Raw genomic sequence first — 22,985 nt, 5'->3', positions numbered from 1 at the left:
CCTCGGGGAAGATCAGTTTGGATTCCGTAGAAATGTTGGAACACATGAAGCAATACTGACCCTACGACTTATCTTAGAAGCTAGATTAAGGAAAGGCAAACCTACCTTTCTATCATTTGTAGACTTAGAGAAAGCTTTTGACAATGTTGATTGGAATACTCTCTTTCAAATTCTGAAGCTGGCAGGGGTAAAATACAGGGAGCGAAAGGCTATTTACAATTTGTACGGAAACCAGATGGCAGTTATAAGAGTCGAGGGGTATGAAAGGGAAACAGTGGTTGGGAAGGGAGGGAGACAGGGTTGTAGCCTATCCCCGATGTTATTCAAGCTGTATATTGAGCAAGCAATAAAGGAAACAAAAGAAAAGTTCGGAGTAGGTATTAAAGTCCATGGAGAAGAAATAAAAACTTTGAGGTTCGCCGAAGACATTGTCATTCTGTCAGAGACAGCAAAGAACTTGGAAGAGCTGTTGAACGGAATGGACAGTGTCTTGAAAGGAGGGTATAAGATGAAGATCAACAAAAGCAAAACGAGGATATTGGAATGTAGTCGAATTAAGTCGGGTGATGCTGAGGGAATTAGATTAGGAAATGAGACACTTAAAGTAGTAAAGGAGACTTGCTATTTGGGGAGCAAAATAACTGATGATGGTCGAAGCAGAGAGGATATAAAATGTAGACTGGCAATGGCAAGGAAAGCGTTTCTGAACAAGAGAAATTTGTTAACATCGAGTATAGATTTAAATGTCAGGAAGTCGTTTCTGAAAGTATTTGTATGGAGTGTAGCCATGTATGGAAGTGAAACGTGGACGATAAATAGTTTAGACAAGAAGGGAATAGAAGCTTTCGAAATGTGTTGCTACAGAAGAATGCTGAAGATTAGATGGGTAGATCACATAACTAATGAGGAGGTATTGAACACAACTGGGGAGGAGCTTGTGGCACAACTTGACTAGAAGGAGGGATCGGTTGGTAGGACATGTTCTGAGACATCGAGGGATCGCCAATTTAGTATTGAAGGGCAGCGTGGAGGGTAAAAATTGTAGAGGGAGACCAAGAGATGAATACACTAAGCAGATTCAGAAGGATGTAGGCTGCAGTAGGCACAGGGAGATGAAAAAGCTTGCACAGGATAGAGTAGCATGGAGAGCTGCATCAAACCAGTCTCAGGACTGCAGACCACAACAACAATGTAAATAAACAATTACACAGTAATGCGATGTTATATTCCTACTATCCCCTTAAGCTGATTTCACCGACCTCAGATCCCCAACCTGAAATTGTTCACTGGTGCATCCTGCATGTCCTGTTAAATTTTTGCACGCTTTTATGGAAACGTTCCGTGTAAACGACTTAGGAGACAATCTGACCAGCCCTCTTAGACTGTTTGCAGATGATGAAATTCTGCAATGATTTAGACACGATGGTACGAAAAGTGTCAACTGACTCTTAATAATGAAAATTGAAGTCATTCATCATAGTACTAATAGTAATCCGCTAAATTTCCGTTCCAGGATAAAACACACGAATCTAAAGCCTGCGAATTTAAATAAATACTTACGGACCGCAATTACGAATAATTTAAACTGGGAGTATCATATAGATACTGCTGTGGGAAAAGCGAACCAAAGACGGCGATTTATTGGCAGACTGCATACACTACGATTATCTGTCCTCTTCTGGAGTACTGCTGCGCGGTGTGGGACGTAATGAGTCTGGGTTGACGGAGAACATCGAAAAAGTTCAAAAAGGGCAGCTCGTTTTGTATTAATGCGAAACAGGGGACAGAGTGTCACGGATACAATAGGGCAGTTGGGGTGGCAATAATTAAAACAAAGGAGTTTTTCGGTGCAGCAGGCTCTTTGCACAAAATTTCAATTACATACTTCTTCCCCGAAAGCGAAAATATTTTGCTGGCGCCACCCACATAGGGAGGAATGATCACTGTAATGAAATAAGAGAAATCAGAGTTCGCACGGAAAGATTTATGTACTCGTTTTTCCCGCGCGCTGTTGGAAAGTGGAACGGCAGAGAAATAGCTGGAAGGTGGTTCGATGAACTCTTTGCCAGACACTTAATTGTGAATTTGAGAGCAGTCATGTACGAGGGCTGTACGAGGGCTGTTCAAAAAGTAAGGTGACTTTTCAAATTGCGCGGGTAACGTACATTCGATTATCGATTTTTTTTTGTTATGTTGGAACAAATGTCCCGAACATACATTCACAGTTTCAAGTGTACAGCACACTTCGTTTGTTTTTGACAGATAGAAAGGTTAGACGTGTTTTAGTATGCTCGGCGATTTTCGATTATTAGAAAAAATGGTGCGAAGAGTTTGCGTCAAATTATGTGTAAAAATGGAATCATTTGCTCTAAAACACTTGAAATGCTGACAGTGGCACACGGTGAGGCTGCTGTAAGTAAAAAAAAAAACATATTTACAAGTGGTACAAGCTCTTGTAAGATGACCGAGAAGATGCCAATGGCGAACCTCGCTCTGGAAGCCCCATCACATCAGTAACAGATGACAGTGTCAAAGCTGTGAAGAAACTGTTTTAGAAAATCGTCAAGTTACCGTAAGAGAAGCTGCTGAGGATGTTTGGCATATCGGTCGGCTGGTGTCATGCAATTTTTCGGATGTTTGGAGCATGAGACGTGTGTCAGCGAAGTTTGTTCCAAAACTTTTCAATTTTGATCAGAACAACCGTCGCATGAGCATCGCTCATAGCTCAATGATTATCCTGTTTGCTCAAAAGGGTCATAACTGGTGACGAAACATGCGTTTACGGTTATGACGTCGAAATCAAAGCCCAATCGTTCCAGTGGAAGCTTCCCAGAGAGCCAAGACCGAAAAAAGCACACCAAGTTCGATCAAATGTCAAAGTTTTGCTCACTGTTTTTTTTTTTTTTCAATTATCGTGGCGTAGTGCATCATGAATTTTTGCCTCAAGGTGATACGGCCAAGGAGTATTACCTTGACGTTATGCGCCGTTTGCGAGAAGAAATAGGCAAAAAACGTCCGGAATTGGGGAAAAACAATTCATGGTTTTTGCATCACGACAAGGTACCTGCTCATGCGTGAGAGAGATTTTTTTGGCCAAAAACAACACACGAAAATCATGCCTCAGCCACCACATTCACCGGATTTAGTCCCCTGCGACTAGTTCCTGTTCCCAAAACTGAAGAGACCTATGAAAGGACGAAGATTTTCAGTGATTGAGGAAATAAAAACTGTTTCGCTGGAAGTACCCAAGGCTGTACCAACATGTGCTTATGAGAAGTGCTTCGAGGATTGGAAGAAGCGTTGGCACATGTGTATTACATCTGAGGGGGAATAATTTGAAGGGAACATGAATACTGACTAATAAATCGGTATTTCTTCATAAAAATATAGTGTCGCCTTACTTTTTGAACACACCTCACACATGTACATGTAGATGTAGATGCAGTAATGCGGCTGCGAAGTAGTCACGCTAAGGAACAGCCATAGCTAAATCAAAACCAAGCAGACCTCATGTACTGACGGCCATGGACTGTCGAGAACTGCGGAGAGAAGACGTAGAAAAATCGCATAAAATCAGCGCAATGAATCATTCGTGAGTTACGTAAGTCCTGCCAGCAATCCAGTTGGCAGAATGACAGTGCGTGGGCAGTTAAACTGATCTAGCAACCTCCCGTAAGCCACACATTTCTGCAGTTAATGCTACGCAACGTGTTAGGGGCTGTAAAGAACGACGTCACTGGATGGTGGATGAATGGCAACGAGTAATCTGGAGCGATGAATCACTCCAAACCCTGTGGCAATCCGATGGAAGGATCTGAATTTGGCGAGTGCCTCAAGAACATTACGTGTCACCTGTGTAGTGCCAACAGTGAAGTGCGGAAGACGTGGTACTACGGTTTGTAAGTAGCCTGTTTGCATGTTGGCAGCGTTGTAGACTGTGATAATATCGCTGACAGCCCTCTGCACCCTCGACAAGAAATTCTGTGGTTGGACGGACTAGCAGTTAGCGAGTGGGTAGGGAAGTGTACGGACATGATACTCTTAGCGAAGACTCTGTGTTCGTAGGACCTGCATTGTAAAGTGAGATGAAATGATGTGTTTACAAGAAAATACGCAAAGAAATGTATGATGATGGATGTTTGGTTGATAATGTTTAGGCAGTGGAATTATTGATACCTACAAAGTTTTTGGAACCGGAATAAGGTAAAATTTTCTAGATACGTTCATTATTCTAAATACATTGTTTGCTCTTCAACAAAATCTTTCTTTCGCTCACCATATGCCGCCTAGTAGTTAGAGTATATAGTAGTTAGAATCCTTTTATTTAGCTAACTGTAGTTGCTACTTGCTGTAGTTCGTGTTATGAAGATATTCTGTGAGGTAAGTGACTTATGAAACAGAACGGGGTTTGCAGTGTTGAGATCCGTGACTGAAATGAGTTGAAGCAATTAAAAAGAATTGGAGGTAGTTTCATACGAGGGTGGTTTGAAAAATTCTCGGAAATGAATAGAAAAAAATACATCACAGAATTTTTTTTAAATTTTTCAATGTAGTCTCCTTGTAGATTAATGCACTTGGTGCAACGATGTTCCATTGCTTTTATCCCATCTCGAAAATGAGTTTCCTCCAGACCTGCAAAATAATTGTCGACTCCGGCTATCAATTCTTTGTTTGAAGTCAATCTTCATCCACCAAGAAAAATTTTCAGGTTTGGGAGGAGATAGAAGTCTGACGGAGCTCTATCACATGGATAAGGGGGGTGTGGCACCTGTTCATACCTTAGTTCGTGTAATTCTGCCACGGCGACGGCACATGAGTGTGGGCGCGCATTGTCTTGATGGAAGATGACTTTGTTCCTTGCAAAACCTGGCCTTTTTTCGCGTATCTTTTGTTGCAGTTTGTCCAGGAGGTTACCACAGTTTTCTCCTGCAATTGTTTGCCCAGTGGGGAGATAATGTACAAATAGTATCCCCTTCGCACTGATGCCATGACCTTTCCAGACAAAGGAATTGTCTTTGCTTTCTTTGGTGACGGAGAATCAGCATGTTTCTATTGCTTTGACTGTTTTATCTCTAAGGTATAGTAGTGCACCCAAGGTTCATCTGCAGGCACAAACCGGCGCAAAAATCTTGTTCGTTTCTCCTAATACGGGCCAAACATTGTTCCGATATGTCCATTCTCATGCGTTTTTGATCCAGTGTCAAGAGTCGCGGCACACATCTTGCAGATATTTTTTTCATTTCTATTTCTTCAGATAAAATGTGATATACCCATTCAGATGACATCTGGCATGAGCAATTTCACGCACTTTCGATCGACGATCCTGCATGACCATTTTGTGCACTTTTGCAATGATTTCTGGAGTAGTGACACATCTTGGACGACCACTGCGCGGATTATCATCTAAGCCCTGCCGACCAAATTTAAATTCATTTGTCTACTTGGCAACAGTTGAATATGAAGGAGCAGAGTCCCCCAGAGTATTCTGGAAATCGGCATGAATGTCCTTTGCTTTTCTATCTTTCTGTACGAAATACTTAATCGCTGCTCGAATCTAGATTTTTTTCCATCTTCGCAAATCACTATGCGGGAACAACAACAGTGCCAAGTCACCGCCACAGCTTCCAAGAGCACTGACGTGGCACGTGTTTACAGGCAACAGTCCAATGAATATCACGTGAATAACTCGTTGCGCTAGTGCTGACCTCTAGTGGTGATTCCGAGAACTTTCCAAACCGCCCTCGTGTTTCTTTAATTTCATGTTTTCTGGATTTGTATTATTATTAGGATTTCTTGCAATTCAGGGCCGTTATTTTGTGTCAATTATTAGAAGTCATGTTGTCAATGTAGAACAGTCAGATTGCGTTGGGCTTATATATTGTGGGTAATAAATGAATAGGTTAAGTTTGTCACTGTAAGAGAAAATTCGGTATGTCAGTGTTTAAAAAATAATAATTTAAAAGGAAGTTTCAGGTTTAGAGGTGTTTTTAGTGAATAGGGCGTGATTCTCTTATTGTGCTTATAAAAATGCTAAATGCGGAATGATATGAACATTTTTTACAGCCCTTTGAACTGCGTATAGCAGAGCAACAGTTACACGACGAGGATTGTCTGCAGAGCAACAGTTACACGACGAGGATTGTCTGCATCACCACGGTAATGCACCCGCTCGTAAAGCAACATCTGTGAGGCAATGATTTGTGGAGCACAACATTCCCGAAACAGACTGGCCTGCCAACAGCCCCGACATGAACCCTCCCCTTTGGGATGAGTAAAAACGTAAATATTTAGACCCGAGCGTCTAAAATCACTGCCATCTCTCATTTCGGCTTTTGATAAAGAAAAACTGCCATTCCTTAATAAAGATTTGGACATTTCATTGAAAGTGTCCCCATCAGAGTTCATACCACCGTAAAAGTGAACGGTAGAAACATACCATATTAATGTCCAGTAATAGGTACCCGGATGCTTTTGATCAGATATTGTACTTTGAGTTACTGCATATCACACACCGGCAATAAAAATGACATTAAATAAAAAAAACGATGGTTTATAGTTTTTGTCACTGAGAAATAGAAATACGTGCGAAGTCAACGTGCATAAAAAAAGCCACGTCTCTATTTCGCAATTTGTCCACTTCAGAAGGAGGTGTGTCGGGTCCCCTGTTGGCTACTTCGTGACCCGCCACAGCAAGAACAACTTCACTTCAGCGTTGCCACTGGCAGTTGTTTGTGGGTCATTCTGAGGTGAACCTTTTGATGTATAATATAAACTGACTGAAATTTTTAATATCATTGGTTATTACAAATTAGAATATATGTTCTTGGAGGTACGCACCTTCTGTGCAACCAACTGAAGGCAGTTTATTTGTTGCCATACACGTTTCGCTTCATTTATTTGGGAAGCGTCATCAGTGAGTGGCCTGTAATACATGTTTCCTTTTTTATAATACATGTTTCCTTTTTTACATACAATAAACTTATCATGTGGTGGACATGATGCTATATTACATTTTGTCGTATCTTTCTCTAGTAGTTTTAGGTTATAATCAACTTTCGTGGCATACTGCTAATTCATGTGTGTGTGGTCCTGGAGATGTATTCTTTAGTTTCCATACTCCAGCTGGCCGGTTTCTGGCGTTCTTGGCCCCACATTTGTCACATCGTATATACAGGGTGGCGCAAGGAAACGGGAAATTTCGAAATAACATCATTTCCATGAATAAATTCATAAAACTAGTAATTTATTAATGAAAGTGAATGTATTCAGTGTGCCATTATTCAGTATGTCTTTACAATCAAAATGTCCAAAAGTGTTTCTTTACTTTTTAAAGATGACATCGGAAAGATGTGCTCCCATTCGGCGTTCACACTCTAACAGCCTGTTATGAAAACTCTGGAATGCGCGGTGTAGCAAATCTTGGGGAATGGCAGTGATTTCGTCTTCAATGTTCTCCTTCAGTTAATGGATTGTTGCAGGACGTGTACGGTACACCTTGCCTTTAAGATATCCCCACAGGAAGAAGTCGCACACACTAAGATCAGGGGATCTCGAAGGCCATGCAATGTCACCGTTACGTGAAATAATGCGTCTTCCAAACAATTGACGAACTGCTGCCATCGATTGTCGAGCAGTGTGTGACGTGGCTCCATCCTGCTGAAACCACATGTTTTCGACGTTAAGTTTAAGCTCGTACAGTCTGGGAGTAAAGAATGTTTGAAGCATTACAACATATCGAGCGGATGTTACTGTCACTGCACTACCATCCTCACGTTCAAAAAAATAAGAGCCGATAACACCATGACATGATACAGCACACCAAATTGTGATCTTGGCGCTATGTAGTGGTCGCTGGTGAAACAAGGATTGTCCTGTGCCCAATAACGAAAATTCTGTTTGTTCACGAATCCGTTCAGGTGGAAATGGGCTTCGTCTGATATCCATAAGTTACCAAGAAAATTCGCGTCCTCGTTGATTTTAGCCAATATCTGGCTACTAAACTCCATACGTGACGCTGGGTCTCGTCCATGTAAGTGTTGCACAATCTGCAACTTATAGGGATGGAAGTCTAATTCGTGCAGCATTCTTTGTAAGCTTCGTCGCTTAATCCCTAGCGAAGATGCATGCTGTCGAACGGAGCGGCGAGGACTTCTCTCGATTGCAGCTCTAGCAGTTGGAATGTTCTCTGGGGTACGTACCGTTGGAATGCCACGTGGAGGTTTCTTTTTCAAGGCAGATCCTGTTTCTTCAAAATTACGCACCCACGTTGTAATCGCATGCGCAGATGGGACACGTCCATGATGTCCAAGCTGGTAATGCTGTCGAAATGTTCTCTGCGCGGCAGTCGCACTATCACCATTTTTGTAAAACGCTCTCACAGCTACTGCTCGTTCCGCACCAGTCCAATTCTCCATGATTGCTAAATGGCAATGCGTTCACATCAATTGTGCAAAGTTTCGAAAATCTGCCGGCGCTACAGTGCTGCCAACTGTAACGTTCAAAATTTCCCGTTCCCCTACGCCACCCTGTATATCACTTGCACTTTCCATTTTATGATCAACGTATGTTTGTTTTCAGTGTGTAGTGTTGCCAACTGTTGTTGAATGTTTGTCTTTTTATTTATAAATAGAAAGTAAATAAAATAAAAACATTTACATACAGTAATATGGTGGTGGTGGTGGTGGTTAGTGTTTAACGTCCCGTCGACAACGAGGTCATTAGAGACGGAGCGCAAGCTCGGGTTAGGGAAAGACTGGGGAGGAAATCGGCCGTGCCCTTTCAAAGGAACCATCGCGGCATTTGCCTGAAACGATTTAGGGAAATCACGGAAAACTTAAATCAGGATGGCCGGAGACGGGATTGAACCGTCGTCCTCCCGAATGCGAGTCCAGTGTGCTAACCACTGCGCCACCTCGCTCGGTACAGTAATATACGCACACATACACACACAGTCATAAAAAAAAATCACCCTCTCAGCAAAGAATCACAAAGTTAGACACAGGAAATACACACACACACACACACACACACACACACACACACACACCACAAATGAAAAAAAATCAAACCAGAACACAAACAAAAGGACGTCAAACACACAAGAACAGTTGGCAACGCTACACACCGAAAACACACATATGTTGACCACAAAATGGAAAGTGCAAGTGATATATGCGATGTGACAAATTTTTGGTGCAAGAACTTCGGATATCGGCCAGCTGGAGTATGGAAACTAACCAATACATCTCCAGGATCACACACACAAGCTAACAGCGCTGCAAATCGTAAGTACACTGAACGATAAGTTCATATTACGAACTTAGTTCTACAAACTTTTAAAACACAAGAGAAAGATACGACGAAATGTAATACAGCGGCATATTATATCTACCACATGATACGTTTATTGTGTGTAAAAAAGGAAACATGTATTACAAGTCACTGACGATGCTTCCCAAATAAATGAAGCGAAACGCATCTGGCAACAAACAAACTGCCTTCAATTGGCTACACAGACGAGGCACTCCTCCAAGAATTTAAAGCAACTAAGGAAAAGACGGAAAACAGAAAAAAATGACGATAGAATATATGTGCTTATACAGTGTCTGTATCTCACATTACGGTGTCATTCAGACATTCATGACTGTCGGAAGGAGCGGACACTGTTTTGACGATTACAGCTGTTGCAAATATTACGAAATTTTGTGCGTTTCAGCGCACAAGGAAAAAAAAATGGCAACTTGTGCCGTGAAGCAAGTTCTTAATGAATCCCTTCCCTTGGCGAAAAATATTGCTAAATTATATGAGCCCATTTATGATTCATTGCTTTCGTAAATTGTGTTCCCTATATTGCCCTAATTGATGTTCCACATTAAATTGTATTACATTTTGCATGTTGTATTTTTCTAATGCAACAATTTAAACTTGTCTTTCATTTTTTATTTTAGCTTAAGCACTAATTTTACCTGATGGAGGTTCGAACGTCATATTTAATTAGAGTAGGTAAAAAATATGTTATTTGGAGTGGAAAAATGGCAAAAGTGTTACATGCTGGAGCATAACAAAAACAAAAAAAGTTTAGAAAATAAAAAAATATGACAGAACTCAAGGTATAAATTAATAATTACATGGTAACACCTGGCATTCGACAGGCACAGAGCTACATGACCATATCACTGCTGTAGAGTACACATGAAATTTACTACCAAATTACTTACTTGAAATTTAAAAGATGTATACATTATTTTATTACAAGTTTTATAGATTTCTTTAAGTCGATTTTTTCTTCAAGCATTTTTGAGTTCTGTCACTGCTCTCAGCAGGGTACAACTTAATTTGCTTTGTTAAACTCAAAACTGAAAGTACAAAATTAATAACGCAATGCAATTTATGTAGTAGACAGCATTTTCTAGCTGTACATACTGAACTACATCACTGAACGTGTTCCCAGCAGGGACCGGTCCGACATACAGGCAGAAGATGGACACACACCCCACACTAATCTCCAGTAACACCCATACTTTCGATGAGAGAGAGTGTAGTTGTAGCCGTTTGTAATCACTACAGGGTCAATCAGTAACTATTGCCAGCTAGAATAACTGTGAAAATATGATAGGAGCTGAAAGTTTGTGAGACAAAAGTTGCATGGGACAACGGGGTCCACAATATGGCGTTGGTTTTTTGTTGCTAGATGGGGTCGCCTTTTTTTAATAGGATGCTATAGTTTGGTATTTATTTTCTGATACTGGCTATCGAGACGAATCCAATGATGTTTAACAGTAAGGTCTTTGAATTTCAATGAAGGTCACAATGTTGCATGAACGTCCATTTACAGTAGGTGTTCGAAGTGATGACTGTTGGTATCAATGCAGTGCTGCAATCTTCTTATCATGAACTGAGTGGTGTTCCTTATCACATATCTTCAGGTGTGGTTGGAACGTCTTTATAAACAATGTCTTTTACGAATCCCCACAAGAAAAAGTCGAGAGGCGTCAAGTATGGTGAATGAGCCAGCCACGACACATCTCCCCCGCGTGCATTCCAACGACTTGGGAATTGTCTCTGCAACTTATTTCTAGCCATCAGGGAAAAATGTGCCGGACACCCATAATGTTGATACCAATTTCTGTTCCTTGTTCCTAAAGATATTTCTTTTAATAACAGATCTAGCACCTCCTGCAGGAATGTGGTGTACTTTCTACCAATAAGATTTCCTTCGATGAAATAGGAGGCTACAATTTGTGTCCTCCAGAATCCCACACCATACGTTCCCAGACCCTAGTTTTTGGTGTGCAACTTGCCGCAGCCAACATGGATTTTCAGTTGCCCAATAATACATGTTAAGCAAATTAATACTTCCATGATTCGTGAATGTAGCCTCGTCAGTAAATAAAATAAAATTAATAAATGTACCATCCCTCTGGATCTGAAGTTGAGCCCATCGGCCGAATTGAATACAATGCATACAATCCGTACCAGTTAATTCTTGGTGGAGACTGATATGGTAATATGGTATTTATGGCGATGTCGAACACGAACAACACTACTCTGGCTCATGCTAGATTCCCTTGCGATTTTACCTGAACTAACACAAGGATCTCGAAATACAGTGGCAACCGTACCAATTTCCGTTTCCTCGTTAGCAACTTTCCTTTGCCGGATATGTTTTCGACGCTTTAAAGATCCAGTTGCTCTCAATTTATCATACACATATGTAAATGTACGACGTGTAGAGTGAGTACGTTGAGGATATCTTTCAGTGTATAAGAATCTAGCTCTCACTGAATTTCTCCATAAATGAGAAGCATGTCAACTTGTTCTTCGATGGAATACATCATTCACATTCGCTTGATTCGACGATACTAGTCTCACCGTTCCTATTAGTGTTGTATTGCGAAACCATCGAATGGTGTTTACATGTGAGTGGCACATTAGATGGACACGCCGTATTCGCGAATATTTACTATTTGCACGATATACGAGAGAGAATCGTCAGACCATGTGTTTCGATAAGTCCCGAAGTGATAACGAATATCACTCAATCTATGATAAAAAGATTGCAGCACTACATTGATACTAATGGTCATCACTTCGAAAACCTTCTGTAAAAGGACGTTCATGCCACTTTTGTGATCTTTGTTGACCTTCAAAGACCTTACTGTTACACATCATTGGATTCGTCTCGATGGCCGCTATCAGAAAATAAGTACCAAAGTATAGCATCCCCTTTAAAAAACAAAGCTTGTAACTAACCTGTTTCTACGGGTTATTACGTTAAGAGTGGGAATGGAAGTGCTTATTGATTGTGAAATTAACGTGAGAAGATTAGGGTCGCCACCGACTCTAACCATACAACTAATCAAAGGTTTGGCCGAGTCGGAAAATAAATTAATTTGGCCACAGACCAAAAACTCATAAAAATACATACGTCGTGATATCGCTCATAGGGGATGCGATGTAATTAATAGTATTTCCCGTGCACTGTCCACGAAAATCAGCCATTTAAAATAAAATAGTACATGCATGAACACTGTGCAGAAGATCATCTCCCAGCAACACACCTGAAAATAAGACTTAATCTAAAGCATTTGTTTTAAAATAAAAGGGGAAACTAATCACTGGACCTGTGTGTAAGGAAACGCGTTGGATGTGCTAACAGGAAAGCTACGAGGTGAGTGGCTTAGGTGTAAAAACGTAACCTCGGAATGCAAGAGAAAATTGTATATAAAGTCATTTATTCCTAAAATATGGACGTGAGGCATGTACACAATTCCTGATAACATTAATTCCTAAAACATTAAAGAAAACCATCGATACATACACCGTTATAATCAACACCTAAAATCATTGGTGTGAATCATTCATACAACTGCTGTTGCCTGATAACTGATCGCAATAACTCGTAAAGCGGTACACGTTGCGCAGTACACCCGCGTGCCCACGTGATTTGTGGAGATGCAATTTCTAGGTATCGTGGCCAAGTTGCAACAATATCACGTCACACAATCATGAACAGTTAACATTCTTTAAAACAAACATGAGACCGGACAGTTAGTGATGACGGTAGCCCAACAAACTCTAATGTTCAACCACGTGGTCGGCTCCCCACGGACGAAAGATATATAAAGCAAGGAAAATTTACGAGAAGGCAAAGTTATTACTATGTAGAAAAAATGAAAGCTTCTACAGGCACAGCTGAAGGCAAACAGACATTCATACAGAAGCGAGTGCTCACTTCTTAACGACACCTTTGTGTGGCGCTCTTCCGGTGGATCCAAGTCTGCTATAGAAATTTACTAAAAGAAAAATCTGCCAAAGTTTTGCATTCCTTGCTGCGACAAGGCATAGCAATCTTTCAGAGTTGAAAAGCGAGACCAAAAGCTAACAGCTCTCCCCTCGCCAAGTAACGACGCACCACGCGGTCAGTCCAACTCACCCTTCTTCGACTGGAGCACAGCTGTGGACGCTTCCCGTACCGGCGGCAGACTGCCTCCCTTTTTCATCTCCAGCCTCCTCCACGCTCCGTGTGGCCCGGAAAACCCAAAGATGCCACTTCCGCCACCAACCTAACACAGGTGGATTTCTCACAAGTAGCGCAAACCTCCTTGCCTACTTGACCACTACGAGAGTTGGCTATTCTGTACAATGGCTGCTGAATCTGTATCACTATCGCGGACTTTCTGCAGCAGACTACTTCACCGTCTAGCAGCGTGACACACAACCACATTCATTCAATCACACCACTATGAGAGTTATTAGAAAAGATAAACAAGGAAAAGAAAGAGAAGTGCTAGTGAAAATGGGCTACCGGACTAATGAAAGGTGGCTACAGGACCCTTTCAGGTTGACCTTCATGTCTCTGACGCGACCCCACCCTGCAGCAAAAATCGAACTTTACACTATGGCCCCTATTGTCCCATGCAACAACTGCCACACAAACTTTTCAGCTACTATCGTACTTTCGGAGTTATTCTAGGTAGCAATAGTCAATGACTCACCCTGAATATTCACTTTGAAATTCCCTGTATTCTAGTACTTTAAGTCTACGATCTGCTGCTAGTGTTAGAAATATGTCAGCTGCTGCTTGTCGACAACTGGCATTACGGCAGCCGAGTACGTCGTCTGGCGACGGCAACAGCAAACACAGATGGGGCGTGGTGTGCAAACCGCCACAGGCCTCGGGTGAGCCACGCCGAATCGTTGGCATTCAGCGCAGCGGCGGCGGCCGGCCAATCAATCAATCAGCCAGTCAATCAATCAGGCACGTAAGGGCGGTCGGGCCGTGCTCCGAGGCGCGTGTGATAACGGCGGATGATCTGTATTCCGGCCGGGACGCCCCGGTCGGCCTCTTGCACCCCCGCCTAATCACACGCCATCCTGCCCGCCGACGACGCCCTCACCACGCACGCGTCATCAGACCCGCACGAGTACACACACAGACACACACACACACACACATCACACACGGCGGTGCCCTGCAACACATTATTCTCCATAAAGTATCCACAGCGAACAGCGAGAAGTTGGGAAAACATAATTCATAGTACGCATGTTGACTGTGTTGGTACCATAGTGACGCAGCACGAAATTATCGAATGGGAGCGAATGCCGCGTCTTACCACCTCACCAAGTTTCCACTCCTCCTCACCCACAATGAACGCCTCCGTACGTCTCACACTATCCACAAATTCGGGAACAGCAATACCGACCTTACCTCTCTAATTTCCAGTTCCAGAATAATCATTTGCGGGACCAATTTACTTGTGGTATATTTTACTCAGCGGGATACAATCACCACTAAACCACGTACGTCCTCAGGAAATGTCAGATTTTCAACAGTTCTCCGTACAAACATAGCAAAGCAATGACGGCTAATGTTACAAGTCCAGATCTGTCTATCAGCCAGACTATTTTCCCTGCAGCTCCTGCAAAAGCTGCTACCCAGCTTTAGGAAGATATTAGTCGGTCTTCTTTGGAGTATGAGAAACACTAAAAACATTATGGAAAAGATAAAGAAATTTATGAAACTTAAAAGTTTTCTGTCTCGTAGACCCCTAAGAGGAAATAAACAATCAGCTAAACTTATCAATGAAAGCTGTTTACATTCACTCCTTTTATATTCTAACAAACCAGAAACCAGATTAGGTAATAATCATGGATTATTACCTAATAGCAGAGCTAATGCAGAATATAAATTTATGAATAAATGAAAACGTTTAGAACATATTAATAAGACTAAAGATAAACAAACTGAAAAGGTAACAGAAGCATTGACAAATGTAGTTTGTACTATTCAAGAGATAAAAGAAAAAGTGCGTCAAATACTAACACATAAGTATTCCGCAAAATGAAAATGTTGAATTCAGACAAATGTTTGTTATTTTATGATTACTGGATGAACACTTCGATTATTGTTATTATATGATTACTAATATGCATTTGAATACAGACATCCGAATTCTGAAGAAATTTTAAGATTAGAATATAATCCAAATTCCATCTAAACAATGGAAGAATAGAAGAACTGAATGTAAATGATTTTATTAAAATTATTTTGCGTAAATAGTAGATATGTCATAGGAACAAACAATAGAAGATGTAATCATTGTGCTATAAGAAATTTTGGCAACATGGAATCGAAAGGTCTTTTTATTTATGTACGGTCTAGATCGTAATTTCTTTCATTTCTTTTGAATGTTATCAGTTTTGGTTATCGCCGGCCGGAGTGGCCGTGCGGTTCTAGGCGCTACAGTCTGGAGCCGAGCGACCGCTACGGTCGCAGGTTCGAATCCTGCATCGGGCATGGATGTATGTGATGTCCTTAGGTTAGTTAGGTTTAATTACTTCTAAGTTCTAGGCGACTGATGACCTCAGAAGTTAAGTCGCATAGTGCTCAGAGCCGTTTGAATCAGTTTAGGTTATCGTAAGAATCATTTGACCACAAGTAACCTGTGATGCTACCGGGTGTGGGTCCTGGTTCGACGTATCTCCGTGGATTTTGGGCCATTGTTAAATGATGAAGGATTAGAAATGCTCACTTACGTTTATTGGGTTGTGGTGTTATGTGCCACGACGCTTCGTTCCCGCCATAAGCGAAAGTAACGGGTGCTACATGCTACTTGTCGTGTATACCAGGCCCAACGTCACTTACTTATGAATAGAGACATTTACAAATTAATATATAGTTTGATGTTACTGTTAATACACTATTTTATTGAAAAATATTTATTACTTTACAAATGTCTCTACAAAAAAATTCATCTTCAATACTTTGCTTCTCACGTTATTGCAAAATACTTTCATCTCGGCAGCTAAATCATTTTGTGACCATCGCGTGGGGCGACCTAAAGTCGCATTTTAAAATGCTAAATGATGTTTGAGGACCCCGAACACGAATCCTAAAGAACGTCACGATTTATCTTCCACTTAGGACTCATATTTATTATCATCGTGTTGAACTGTATTCACTGGTGCACTACCAACTATCTAACACAATTGAAGAGCGAAGCATTGAACGTAACTCACGTCTATAACAAAACCATAAAACAATTTTCGCAATAATATTTCTAATACTCTTGATGATGGTTTGCAGAAGGTGTTCGAACGTCCTACCCTAGTAATGACTACATTCATTATACAGTTATTGTAGGAGTCTTTCGCACATTTGAGACTGATGTTGCATTCACTTGATTGCAGCTAATATCCGGAGAATAAATTACCCACCGATGTCAGCTCTAGGTGCGTACACAAAAACTTTCGAAATATGCTGTATTTGCCTTATAAACTAGTGGTATATGAATCGGTTAGTCCCTGTCAGCTATCCACAAGACAGGAATTACTTCAAAAGTACCAGTCTCCTCTGCGAAATGTAAAGATACTCTAATTACAAAAGAGGTGCAGGCTCATCCTCAGAAGAGCAAAAACGTCGGATATTGTAACCCTCGAACTGTCTCTTTTTTAACCATAATGACCACCCAAAGTTTCAGTGACAATGAGGTCGTTTACAAAGAAGAAAAAGCACTAATACTTACCTCAGTTAATTACCAAAGGTGTTCCTTTACACACAAACTTGGTTAACGCGTGCGAACGATGCTGCCCAGTAACAGCGAAAAGGAAGAGATGTTTAGTGTCAGTCCCTAAAATGAAAAGAGGGATGCTTGGTTTAACGTCATGTATCACAATTACAGGATGCAGTACATTTATTACACCGAAATTCTGGTTCGCGTCATCGTAAATATTGACCTCAGATGAGTGAAGTGCCAAGTGGAAACGAATTAAGTTTAATCCTGACAGCACGGAATGATCAGTACCAGGATCGTGATCTTGCTTTTTGTCATTCATGAAAAACGCTCTACCATTTGATCCACCAAGATCTGCTGGAAGCGGTGAAGTTTGGAAGATTGCGAGAGAGGTGTTACTGGCAGGCCCGCACTGTAGGGCATTACGAGCGAAAGACTAAGACTCGGGTCTTGGTCACCGTCGCACTAGGGAAAGCATTCAGATAGGTCCCATCATACGTCTATCTAACCCTCAAATTTACACGAACGTTTACTAAATAACTTAGAGAAGCTGGTAACTAGCATAGGAAGGCCATAATGCGTGACGGTACCAAATACACCGAAACGCCATATAAACCGGTAAAGGCATGCGTATTCAATATGTAAAGAGGCAGAATATGGCACTGCCGTCAGTAAAGCTTATATAAGACAAGTGCCAGCAGCAGTTGTTAGATCGGTTACTGCTGCTAAAATAGCAAGTTATCAAGATTTAAGTGAGTTTGAACGTCGTCTTGGAGTCGGCACACAAGTGAGGAGATACTGCGTCTCCGAGGTAGCGATGGAGTGCGGATTTTACCGTACAATCATTTCACAGACGTACCGTGAATATCAGGAATCCGGTAAAACATCAAATCTTCGACATAGCTGCGGCCAGAAAAAGATTTTGCAAGAACGGGACAAACGACGACTGAAGAGAATCGTTCAGCCCGACAGAAGTGTAACCCTTCCCCAAATTGCTGCAGATTTCTGCGCTGGGCCATCAACAAGTGTCAGCGTGCGAACCAGTCAACGAAACATCTTCGATAACGACTTTCGGAACCCGTGTACCCTAGATGACTGCACGACACAAAGCTTTACGCCTCGCCTGGGTCCGCCAACACAGACATTGCAGATTATGTTCTAGGAGCTTCAGTCCGGAACCGCGCTGCTGCTACGGTCGCAGGTTCGAATCCTACCTCGGGCATGGATGTGTGTGATGTTCTTAGGTTAGTTAGGTTTAAGTAATTCTAAGTCTAGGGGACTGACGACCTCAGATGTTAAGTCCATAGTGCTTAGAGCCATTTGAACCATTTTTTTGGACTGATGATGACTGGAAACATGTTGCCTGGTCGGACGAGTCTCGTTTCAAATTCTATTGAGTGAAAGGACATGTACGGTTATGGAGAAACGTGGAGAATGTGCAGTTGGAATGATATGAAATTCCTGACACGTCTAAATACAACTCTGACTGGTGACACGTAAGTAAGCGTCCTGTCTGATCATCTACACCCATTGATGTCCATTGTGCCTTGCGTGGGAAATTCCAAATGGACAATGAGACAAGCCACATGTCCAGAATTGCTACAGAGTGGGTCCAAAAGCACTCTTCTGAGTTTAAACACTGCCGTTGGTCACCAAACTCTCCCGACATCAACATTATTGAGCATATCTGGGATGCCTTGCTGTTCAGAAGAGATCTCCACCCCGTCGTACTCTTACGAATTTATGGGCAGCCCTGCAGGATTCATAGTGTCAATCCCCTCTAGCACCACTTCAGACATTAGTCGAGTCCATGCACGTCCTGTTGCGGCACTTCTGCCTGCTCGCGGGGTCCTACACTATTACACAGGTGTACCAGTTTCTTGGCTCTTCGGTGTATAACATCATTCAACTTCAGACACTACCTGATCAATAGTATACGGCATCTATATCATGCGAAATCGACTACTAGATGTTGAGAGAGTATAAAAGGAGGCTGAGAGTATTGTTTGTCTGTAGGGAATTAGTGACAGCAGAATAGGTCGGACAGGAGGGCTCAGTGACTTCGAACGTGGTCTAGTCATTGGATGCCAGCTCAGTAACAAATTCGTCAACGACATTTCGAGCCCTCCATGTCGACTGTGGAAGTGGAATTGCGAAACCAAGGCCATGCAGTCCTGAAGACTAAGACCGTCGAGGGCTGTGGAGGATGCTTGTAAAAAAATCACATTACATCATCGGAAGAAATCACCTGCGACTTACTAAAAGCTATCCCCAGTCGAGCTGACACAATGCCTGCGCGTGGGGAATTAAACAAGAATGGTGAACAATGATCCAAACGTGTACGATGACGTAAAGAGCGACACCACTGGACATTAGATGCCTGAAAACATGTGATTTGGATTCACGAATCACGCTATGCTCTGTTGCAATCCGTTGGAAGGGTTTGGATTTGACAAAAGTCCGGAGAACTTCCCTGCCGTCATTTGTAATGCCAACAATGAAATACGGGGAGGTGGTGTTATGGTTTGGGCGTTTTTCGTTGTTAGGGTGTGGTCCTCTGACTTCCCGTAAGAAATGCTAGAAGTGGAAGGATATGAACACATTTTGCAGCACTGCCTACAGTAGAGGAACAGTTGGAGGCGACAGTTGTCTGTATCAGCATGAAAATGCATCGTGCCATAGAGCAGCATCTGGGAGGCAATGGTTTCTGGACAATAACATTGCTGGAATGGACTGGCCGACGCAGAGTCACCACCTGAACCCAATGGACCATACACCAGCAACCAACATGACTATCTTCTTTGGTTTCGACTCTCGAGGAAGAATGGGCTGCCATTCCATCACAGACATGCAGACAGGTCACTGAAAGCGTTCACAGTAAATTCATCAGAAGGTCAAAGGGTGGACACACCCCACACTGATGTTCACGAAGAGAGGTATCAGGACATATTTTTTCACACAGTGTGTACTCTATCCGACCACAAAGTTACGAGACTGTTTCATTCCTGTCGTATTAGTGACATCAGCGCAGTAACTGCGGTGGCAGTTTCAACTAACAATTTTAAACAACGAGTTAGCTGTCAGCGGGCAGTGTTATGAAGTGGGTGTGCGGCTGCAGTGTGCAAGGTCGTTGTACCACACATCTGAATGTACACATATCAAAAAAAGTTTTGCAACACCCTGGTTCCCAACTCCTGAAGATAGACGTCGGCTGTGGATATTGTATCACAGACATAGTCCCTTTGACTGTTCAGAGATGTCGCTATACCCGTCCAAAGATGTAAACAACCATGTACGAGCAGCGCCCATTAGACGAAGGGGGTCCGACAGCCGATCAGTTCCAGTCATTTCACCAGGAAGGAGGTACATGGCTCGTGTTATCTGTAGTTTAACAGTGCCTAGACGGTCAGTAACGCGGTTCGACCGCGTCCGCATTGTTACTTTGTGCCACGAATGGTTCTCAACAGGGGGAGTGTCCAGGCCTCTCCGAGTGAACCAATGCGATGTTGCTCTAACATGGAGGAGATACAGAGAGACAGGAACTCTCGATGACATGCCTCGCTTAGGCCGCCCAAGGGCTACTACTGCAGTCGACGACCGCTGCCTATGGATTATGACTCGCAGAAACACTGACAGCAAAGCCACCATGTTGAATATTGCTTTTCGTGCAGCCATAGGACGTCGTGTGCGCAATAGGCTGCATGATGCGCATGATGCGCAATTTCACTCCCGACGTCCATGGCGGTGTTCATCTTTGCAACCACGACACCATGCAGCGCGGTACTGATGGGCCCAACAACATGCCGAAAGGACCGCTCAGGATTGGCATCACCTACGAATGTCGCATATGACTTCAACCAGACTATCGTCAGAGACGCGTTTGGAGGCAACCCGGTCAGGCTGAACGCCGTAGACACACTGTCCAGCGAGTGCAGCAAGGTGGAGGTTCCCTGCTGTTTTGGGATGGCATTATGTGGGGTCGACGTACGCCGCTAGTGGTCATGGAAGGCGCCTTAATGGCTGTACAATACGTGAATGCCATCCTCTGACCGATAGTACAACCACATCGGCGGCATAGTGGCGAGGCATTCGTCTTTATGGACGGAAATTCGTGCCCCCATCGTGCACATCTTGTGAATGGCTTCCTTCAGGATAACGACATCGCTCGATTAGAGTGGCCGGCATGCTCTCCACAGACATGAACCCTATCGCCCGTCCCTGGGATAATTTCAAAGGGCTGTTTATGGACGACTTGACCCACCAACCACTCTGAAGGATCTACGCCGAATCGCCGTTGAGGAGTGGGACAACCTGGACCAATAGTGCCTTAATGAAGTTGTGGATAGTATCTAACGACGAATATAGGCGTGCATCAGTGAAAGAGGATGTGCTACTGGGTGTTAGAGGTACCGGTGTGTACAAGAATCTGGACCACCACCTCTGAAGGTCTCACTGCATGGTGGTACAACATGCAATGTGTGATTTTCATGAGCAATAGGAAGGGCGGAAATGATGTTTATGTTGATCTCTATTCCAATTTTCAGCACAGGTTCCACAACTCTGGGAACCGAGGTGATGCAAAACTTTTTTTGATGTGTGTTGTAACGAACTGAATATCTCGAAACCAAGACATTCCCCAGAATATTATGAACAGAAGAGTGCAAGCAAAGTTTGTTTGCACTACTCGACTCCCGAACAAAAACAATGACGTGTCGACGCCTGCTGCGACTTGACTGCAACGCAAACACGTGGATCTTTCTTTTCTGGAAGAAACCATCGCGGTTGACGAGACCTGGTGTTATCAATATAAATGTAGCACAAAACGACCAAGTTCAGAATGAGTCTCTGGTAGCACAAACGATCAAGCTCAGAATGGGTCTCTGATGGTTCGCCAAAATCGAAGAAGGTGCAAATGTGACGCCCGAATGTAACAGCATCTGAAAGAACTACTTTCATGCACTGTTGTATGAACGTTCTGAATGTTGTACTCGATAAGATTGGACGTGGAAGAGGGGAGGGGGAACTTCTAGAACAACTGAAGCATTAAACCATCTTAATTATTAATTCAGTCTGGAAACTTTTTGCAGCGACGTGAAATAGGCCGCAAGCACTTTTCAGTGTGTGGCGGAGGATACTTTGTACCAATATTACCGATTTTCTGTTCCATTATAGATTCGCGTACTGAATGAAGGAGAAGCCTCTGTACGTGCACGTGTCTTCCCTTTCTTTTTCTTGAGCTCCCAGAGAAAAATATGCGACAATGGTAGCAAAACACTTCATGTCGAATGCCGATTCTCTGATTGTATACGGCGGTGTTTCGCAAAAACAACGTCACCTTTTGCCAAATATTTTCATTTCAGTTTTGCAAGCATTTCAGTTACACTGTTGTGTTGGAACCACCACCCTTTTACTATCCTAGCAGGTTGTATCTGCACTGGTTTGCTGTCCGCTGTTATGCCTTTTTGACAAGAACTCCAAACGTAGAGCAACATCTAGAAATAGTTTCAGTAACTTGTTGCGTGGCATTCCCTTCAATGATATAGTGCACTTTCCCTTGAACTGACTTTACTTGTAAGTCCTCTTTCGTATCACTATTTGGCTACAAGCAAGTACCTAAGGACTGTAACTTGGTATGCAACAGGGTGACTCACGTAAGACGTAACACCCTTTTTAATTCGTAATACTCCTTTTATTTCGTGGGTGGTTCCAGATACCGCAACGAGGTTTCCCGCAGTTGACAGTATACTGAAGAGCTGGCAACGCTTTGTATGGATAATGCGCTAAACTTTGGTATCAACCGAGATATTGAAACAAATACGGTTTTTGTTTTAATGGAACAGTATAATTTTCGTAACTGCATTCAAAAGTCACAGTGACAAAGCGCTTGCTAATACTGACGTTGAAACCTTACGCAGGCTGCGTCGTCATACGCAGCAAGACAGACCTATGCTACCAATAAGGGGATTA

The 22,985-nt window shown here is 42.6% G+C and overlaps 1 protein-coding gene across 2 annotated transcripts in view; it reads right to left on the bottom strand.

The window, feature by feature from the left end:
- LOC124615606 overlaps positions 1–22,985 on the bottom strand; it is a 237,922-nt gene that overhangs the window by 133,750 nt on the left and 81,187 nt on the right. Inside the window, exon 2 of one of the 2 annotated variants that reach the window (XM_047143600.1) lies at positions 17,031–17,135. The exons of the other annotated variant lie outside the window; for it this stretch is intronic. The gene's annotated coding sequence lies outside the window, so the exon portion shown is untranslated. The remainder of the gene's footprint in view (positions 1–17,030; positions 17,136–22,985) is intronic. 2 annotated transcript variants of the gene reach the window in all.

This window comes from Schistocerca americana, chromosome 5 (assembly GCF_021461395.2).
Source record: "Schistocerca americana isolate TAMUIC-IGC-003095 chromosome 5, iqSchAmer2.1, whole genome shotgun sequence".
In the NCBI taxonomy this organism is placed as follows: domain Eukaryota; kingdom Metazoa; phylum Arthropoda; class Insecta; order Orthoptera; family Acrididae; genus Schistocerca; species Schistocerca americana.
This window is presented reverse-complemented; position numbering and strand designations above follow the sequence as displayed.